General features: G+C 39.3%; 1 protein-coding gene across 1 annotated transcript in view; it reads right to left on the bottom strand.

Moving 5' to 3' along the window:
- Positions 1 to 1,174, bottom strand: part of LOC144979781 (ciliary microtubule inner protein 2B-like) — a 25,726-nt gene extending 24,552 nt beyond the window's left edge. The window contains exon 1 of the mRNA XM_078926855.1: positions 1,074 to 1,174. The gene's annotated coding sequence lies outside the window, so the exon portion shown is untranslated. The remainder of the gene's footprint in view (positions 1 to 1,073) is intronic.
- Between the last annotated feature and the right edge of the window lie 6,326 nt (positions 1,175 to 7,500).

Genomic DNA, 7,500 nt, shown 5'->3' on the forward strand with positions numbered 1-7,500 from the left:
TTCATTATATCTATAGAGACGCAAAACTTCTGAAGTTGCAATAGGGTTTTAATAGCAGACGATGCGTATCTATGTCAGGTTGTGTCAAGTCGGTAAACATCCTCTCACTCATAATTTTTTAATGTAATACAATATCTTCATAGTCTTAACATCACTTCCTCCTTAACCAGTAACTTATAACACTGCTCAAACTATCGACAATGCGACGCCGTATGAATATTATCCGGCGAGTTTAACCGTATCCAGAGAAAAAACCATAATTTGATCATGTTTTGACTTTTACACATTCTGATCAGGCATATGAAAAGTGATGAAAGTTCTAGCCAGCATGAGAATAAAGTAAGATTTCTTTGTTAGAACCAGATGGCCGCCGTTGCCGCGCGTGACACAGACTACTGAATCCAATGAAATTGTACGGGTTTCACAGCTTCAAATCAACGGATTCTCCACTAAATTCTCTCGGACTATAACGTTTTTGGGTATTTATACGATTGATACAACGGGAAGACATGTGTTTTATTTAAACACATACCATCAATACACAAATGCCATGTTTACCGACTTGACACTGAATACCCACATACGGATAGAGCACCTAAGTTTCATGTCTCCATATTTTCGTTTTAGTCTCCAGTTTAAAGTTAAACAGTTTTGTGTGTTGCTTCGTCATATCCAGCTGCGGATGTTATGATTATTTTAGCTCAACGCATAGCATCAATAATACGCATCGTAGGCTATTAATTAAAACCCCATTGCCACTCCAGAAGTTTTCGTCTATGTACTTCAGTCTCGGGTAACACTGTAAAATGTCGTGCACATTAAACTCCCTTGGGTCCAAAATTATTTTGTAAAAAGATTTGGTTAGAAAATCTACAATTTCGGCAGATCGACATGTATTCAAGATGGCGATTGTAACCACACAAAGATGACATGTGTTACTCGATGTGCCGCCAATTATGATCAATTAATTTGTCAATATTAATTGTATTCCTCGTTCAATCTGGGGTAATTTATTGATATAATTATTAAGTACAAGTATATCAATTTTAACCAGTAATTAAATATTCATCTACCTGTAACAAGAGTCAGATCCTAATTGCTGCACTTGTGGGATTGATAAAGACTAAGCGTGTGTGCGATGTGTGCTGTTATCAAGAAATATGTAGACACACACACACATACACACACACACACACATATATATATATATATATATATATATATATATATATATATATATATGTATATGTGTGCGTGTGTGTGTGTGTGTGAGAGAGAGAGAGAGAGAGAGAGAGAGAGAGAGAGAGAGAGAGAGAGATAGTTTTCGTGTGTGACTTGGACATATGTGACCCGTCCCCTCAATTTAGTATAAAGTCGAGTTTGACAACGCCCCCCCCCCCCCCCCCACCCCCACAAAGGAATGAATTAAGGGTTAGTTCCAACATCTGAGACTAGTGTTTTAAGCGATTACATTCAGTCTTCTAAATAGACATAAATATGCCAATAAGATATCATAGTTCGTAACTTAAATCTCAGTATTTAGTATATAGTTTACCCCAAAATAATAACGTTTTGTGACGATGGGTCACATAATATGTTTGTGTGTGTGTGTGTGTGTGTGTGTGTGTGTGTGTGTGTGCGTGTGTGTGTTGTTCCAGCATAGACCTTACTGACTGTGTCAAGAGTTGTGCAATATGCAACTGTGAGATTTGATTGACAAAGTGATGTATCTCCCACTTCGTAGAATGTCAATATAATTGTATTTTATCCAAGGACTGAAAATCTTTACTTTTAATATACAGGAGTTACGGCTCATTGGTACTGGAGCAGGAGGGTGAGGAGGAACAGGGTAAAAAAACGATAAGGAGAAAGAAATTGAGCCTTTTTATATAGCCCAATATCCATTAAACGTGCTCAAAGCGCTTTACAAGGGTCCCTGGCTAACAGCAACACTTGACATTTAGGATGGAACATGACGCCTGTTAGGCGATATTACAATTTTTGTTCGGACAGAGACAGAGCTGTTAACGGCCAGGTACTCATTTTACACCTGAGTACGGTGAGAAAATGTGAGTAAAGAGCCTTTTCCAATGACTCAACTATATGCCGAGCTAGGCTCGAATACAGGATCTTCCGATCCGAAAGCAAGTGTCATACCATTAGACCACATAGGAAGAAAGGGGAATAAAGGGTGAGGTGGAAGAAGGTAAGGAGCAAGAAGAAAGGTGAGGAGGAGGAGGAGGAGGAGGAGGAGGAGGAGGAGGAGGAGGTTGTGGTAGAGGGAGAGGAGGTTGTACTGGAGGGGAGGAGAAAGAAGGAGAGGAGGATGAGGAAGAAGAAGGTAAGGAGAAGAAGAACTGTGAGGAGGAGGTGGTGGTGGTGGTGGAGGAGGAGGAGGAGGAGGAGGAGGAGGAGGAGGAGGAGGAGGAGGAAGAAGAGAGGAGGAGGTGATGGTGCTCGTGGATGAGGAGGAGGTAGTGGCGGAGGGAGATGGGAAGAGCAGGAGGCTGTGGTGGAGCGAAGGAGGAGGAAGACGAAGAGGAGGATTAGGAGCAGGGTAGGTGGATAGAAAAAAATAAAGGTACAATACTGTCACAATTCTGCATCAACACGAAGATAAGCTTATAAATAAGATTACCGACATCAACTCTTTGAATATGGCTTTAGAGTTAAACATTTCTAAATCATGTTTAATAATAATAGAAAATACAATATAGGGCCATTTAGACCGCTATGTCAAAGAAGTGTGTGTAACACCATACAGTGCATACACATATTCTTAGCACTAAATCACTAATCCCTAATCCACAAACACCTTGGTACAGTTCACATCTATTGACTCAACTCCGTCTGTAGTCTTCGTTAAATTGTAGAATCAATGGAGATGCCGTCATCAGGGAAGTGAAATCGCCACGTCTCACATTCCACAATATCTATGCATTTTCCCTCCAAGCGAAGCACCCACGGCCAGAGCCAGGACAAAACCAACTGATCTCATTCCAAGACAAAGACAGAGAGCAATTTGGAAAACAGCTATAGGGGGGATAGAGAACGCATTAAGTACCTCCCTGCCCACTGTGGGAGAAATCTAGATTTTGTTACTTGCCCTGCAAGAGCCGTAAAACCATTTTAAAAAATTGGCAATAGTCCAGTTATTATAAATCTACGAAGACTACGCACCATGAAATATATCCTTTTCTTTTTTAGAATATGATTTCGACTCGTCTCACTTACTACCTGCAAAGTGAGACAATGCAACTAACGAGATAAAAGATTTAAAAAATATGTTGACCCATCGATTCAAAGTGGTATTACATGCGGATGAACTATGTGATGAAAATTGAATATGTAGCCAAATTAATGAATTTTTGGTTACATTCTATACACGCACTATCAGCCACCCCCCCCCCCCCCCCCCCCCCACCCACACCCCTCCAGTAGGCCAAATGGAACCAAAATTCCATTTCATACGCACACGTTGCCTAACAGGCATCTTTTTCATACCAGCACTCTTACAATATACATCACTGCCTACAACCAGGTACTCAATCACACCCAAGTTTAATTGGCCAATTAATATGTGTAATGTGCCTTATCCGTGGATAAAACTTAAGAATGAGAATCTTTGCTAGTATTGTGTATCATCCGGTCATTGACCACTCCTAGCATCGCTTGACTCGTTTTAAGTCAACACATCGTAACACTACGACAGTCTACTTATACTAGGAGATAACTCTGACCCCAGTTGTGGCGTTATAATAGGCTTTCGCTGTATTACCTAGCCATGTTATCTAATTGTAACTGGCATCAAAGACGGAAGTCTACTTTGATTCCGATCGCCGTGGCTGACCAAGCGTGAAATACCGAAACAAAACCAATACTGCCTACTGGCCATTGTGATAATACTGTTATAATTGGTCACTTGATTCCATGATTAATAGGGAGCAGGTACTGGTATAAGATAAAAATCTGCAATCTGGAGGTCTGAGGTTCGATCCCCAGTCGCGACAGGGTGATTTTTGTTCATTTTTTTTTTTGGGGGGGGGGGGGTGTGGTCTATTTTTGCTTGAATTCTTTATTGAGCTTAAGCGCAAAAGTGCTCAATGCGCTTTACAATGGGTCCTTAGCCAACAGCAACATGTAAGACCAGACATGAGGCCTGTTAAGCAATATTATTGTGCGGCTATGTGGTCTAGTGGTATGACACTCGCTTTCGGATCGGAAGGTCCTGGGTTCGAGCCTCGCTCGGCGCATAGTTGAGTCCTTGGAGAAGGCTCTTTACTCACATTCTCTCACCGTACTCAGGTGTAAAATAAGTACCTGGCCGTTAACAGCGTTGTCTCTGTTCCAAAAATGTGTAATATCGCCTGACAGGCGTCATGTCTCGTCCTACATGTTATGTGTTGCTGTTGGCCAGGGACCCCTTGTAAAGCGCTTTGAGCACGTTTAGTGGATATTGCACTATATAAAAGCTCGTTTTAAAAAATTATTATTACAATTTCTTTCGGACAGAGACAACACTGTTAACTGCCAGGTATTCATTTTACACCTGAGTACGGTGAGAGAATGTAAGTAAAGAGCCTTCTTCGTGGACACAACTATGCGCCGAGCGAGACACGAACCCAGGACCTTCCGATACGAAAGCGTCATACCACAAGACCGTTAATAGCCTCACTTCTGCTTTGTCTGTCTCTGTTTCATACACACCTTTTCGGATTTCTATCTCAATAGATAGAATGCGCTTGGCCAAGGAGTTCACAACATTGCCATCCGGAAGTATAACGGACCAACACACAAACTCTGTGTAACCATGAACTTTTATAGTCTGGTTAATACAGTTTAGTGAGAACAACTCACAAACGCGGATGGCAAAAACAATAACAAAGGCCTGAGTGACGTCATCTGCATACTATCTATAGACACCAAGATAACCACAACTCTCGGACAGTCGTCATAATATAGATAGAATGCGCTTGGCCAAGGAGTTCACAACATTGCCATCCGGAAGTATAACGGACCAACACACACTAACTCTAGTAGTAACAACTCACAAACGCGGATGGCAAAAACAATAACAAAGGCCTGAGTGACGTCATCTTCGAACTATATATAAACAGTTATGATTGGTCAATGGTTGATAAACACAGCAAATGCCACAGGCTTTACTATCGATGGTGGAAATGCGTTAAAGTTAAAATTTGCATCCACGTATCGCAAACCCGTTTGAATCAATAGAGTAGACCAACCACAGGATAAACTATGATGGTAAACTTAAACGTTCGTAATATGATCGAGAAAATTATGTGATAACTAATCACCCATTTGGCGGTATAAAAACAATAACAGTGATCAGAGAGATGTCGATATTTTCAAGTTATGGTTTATAAACAAACAACTATGTTTTGTCCGACCACGTATGAAGGTGTGTCACAAATTCCATGTTTTGATTGGTCAAATAAAATATCTACCGTGGTCCGTGAATATTGTAAAGGTCAAATCGTTAGTCTTTGACCTCGAAAGTCTCAGATTTGAATTTGATTTTGACTTCAACTGCCGGCAACGGGCGATTTGTTTGGGGCTCTAGTGGGCTTTTCTATTCAACTACGCCTGTTTTCCTTTGTTATGGGGCTATTTTGGTTTTGTAGTATGACACTCGCCTTCGGATCGGAAGGTCCAAGGTTCGAGTCCTAATCTGAAAGGCGCATAGTTGAGTCCTTAGAAAAGGCTACTTCTCACATTCTCTCACCGTACTCAGGTATGAAATGAGTACCTGACCGTTAACAGTGGTGTCTCTGTTGGAGAAAAATGTAATATCGCCTAACAGGTGTCATGTCAAGTTCTACGTGTAAAGTGTTGCTGTTGGCTAGGGACCCCTTGTAAAGCGCTTTGAGCATGTTTAATGAATATTGCACTGTCGCTTTAGGCAAATTATTCACAACATCCACCAGCAAGATATAATAATAATAAAAGTAATAATAATAATAAAAATAATAATATTAATGATAATAATAATAATAATAATAATAATAATAATAATAATAATAATAATAATAATAATAATAATAATAATAATAATAATAATAATAATAATAATAATAATAATAATAATAATAATAATGGAAATTTATGTCTAAAGAAATGGAAATTCATTTTGATTCACATTGTTGCCAATATAAAATACAATTAATTACTTAAAGTATACAACCTAAGGCTGTGTATGCCGTGATACAACTCCAACTCACGTAGGCTAGATACACATGCCCACAAAACCACAGCACTTCAAAAGTCGTGACGTCACTTCTCTCGTAATGACGCATTGTAACTTAGTAACTGGTTCTAAACTATTGGAACAATGGCGGACGCCCTTATGAAATACTTTTCCGACGAGCATAAAAGTGTATCCAGAGGAGAAAAAAATAATAAATCTCATCATGTTTTGACTTTTATACATTCTGATCACATGACATGTGAAAAAGTTCTAGCCAGCATGAAGAATAAAAAGTACCGATTTTCTTTGTTTAGAACCAAGCTGCTAGTTGCTGGGCGGACGTGACACCAGACTATTGAATCCTATTACACATTACTTCACAACAGAGATGCAAATATGAATAGATAATAATAAAACAAATAATCAGCAAGATAATGACGGTGGTGATAATGACTAGAATGGGGAAAATGATAATGACGATGATGTTGATGATGATGATGTTGATGATGATGTTGATGATGATGATGATGATGATGATGATGATGATGATGATGATGATGATAACGTATCATCAACGCACAAAAACCGTGTGTAACCTTGGACGCCTGATTAATAATACGTTCAAAACAACAAATATAACAAGACATAATAGAGATGATTTACATTGAGAAAACATCATCTCTCAAAACTATAACTTTACATTTAACTGTGTCGCTCCCAGCCAAGGACCCCTGACCAGGAAAAGGATAAAACCAAGTCTTTAGTAATCTCATTCCAAGATATAGGAGTAGGGGTAGAGAAGAAACAGTAAGTGCCTCCCTGCCCACTATGGGAGGTCAAGAACCCCACCCACTAAGGAAACATTGGCGTTCATCAGTTTCTATGGATTAAATAATGAATAATAAATCAAAAACTGAGACCTAGCAACAAAATCATAGTAGTTATAGTTTTTTAAAGTCTAAAACATTTTTGGACAAAGTTGATGCTCTGTCCACACTTGCTTCTTTGAACCTTTGAGAAACTATTTCTGATTATGTTTATGTTTTTATCAGTTTTACGGCGCTTGCGACACGTTTAGGTCATTTCAGCGCCAGTAAAAGGAATAAAATGGGGTAGTTAAAAAATTCTAGATATACAAGTAAAAGCACAGAGGAAAAGTAAGACAAAATGGAACTGGTTCAGATAGAGAACAGGGCCCGTTTTTGTGAACGTGGACTACCGCTTAGTGCCTGCCTTTAGATGAGATTTTTAGATGATTTCAAACTAAGTACACTGACGGTATGCTCTAAAGG

The sequence above is a fragment of the Berghia stephanieae genome, chromosome 9, assembly GCF_034508935.2.
Source record: "Berghia stephanieae isolate SIO BIC M18660-M18661 chromosome 9, UCSD_Bste_1.3, whole genome shotgun sequence".
Lineage (NCBI taxonomy): Eukaryota > Metazoa > Mollusca > Gastropoda > Nudibranchia > Aeolidiidae > Berghia > Berghia stephanieae.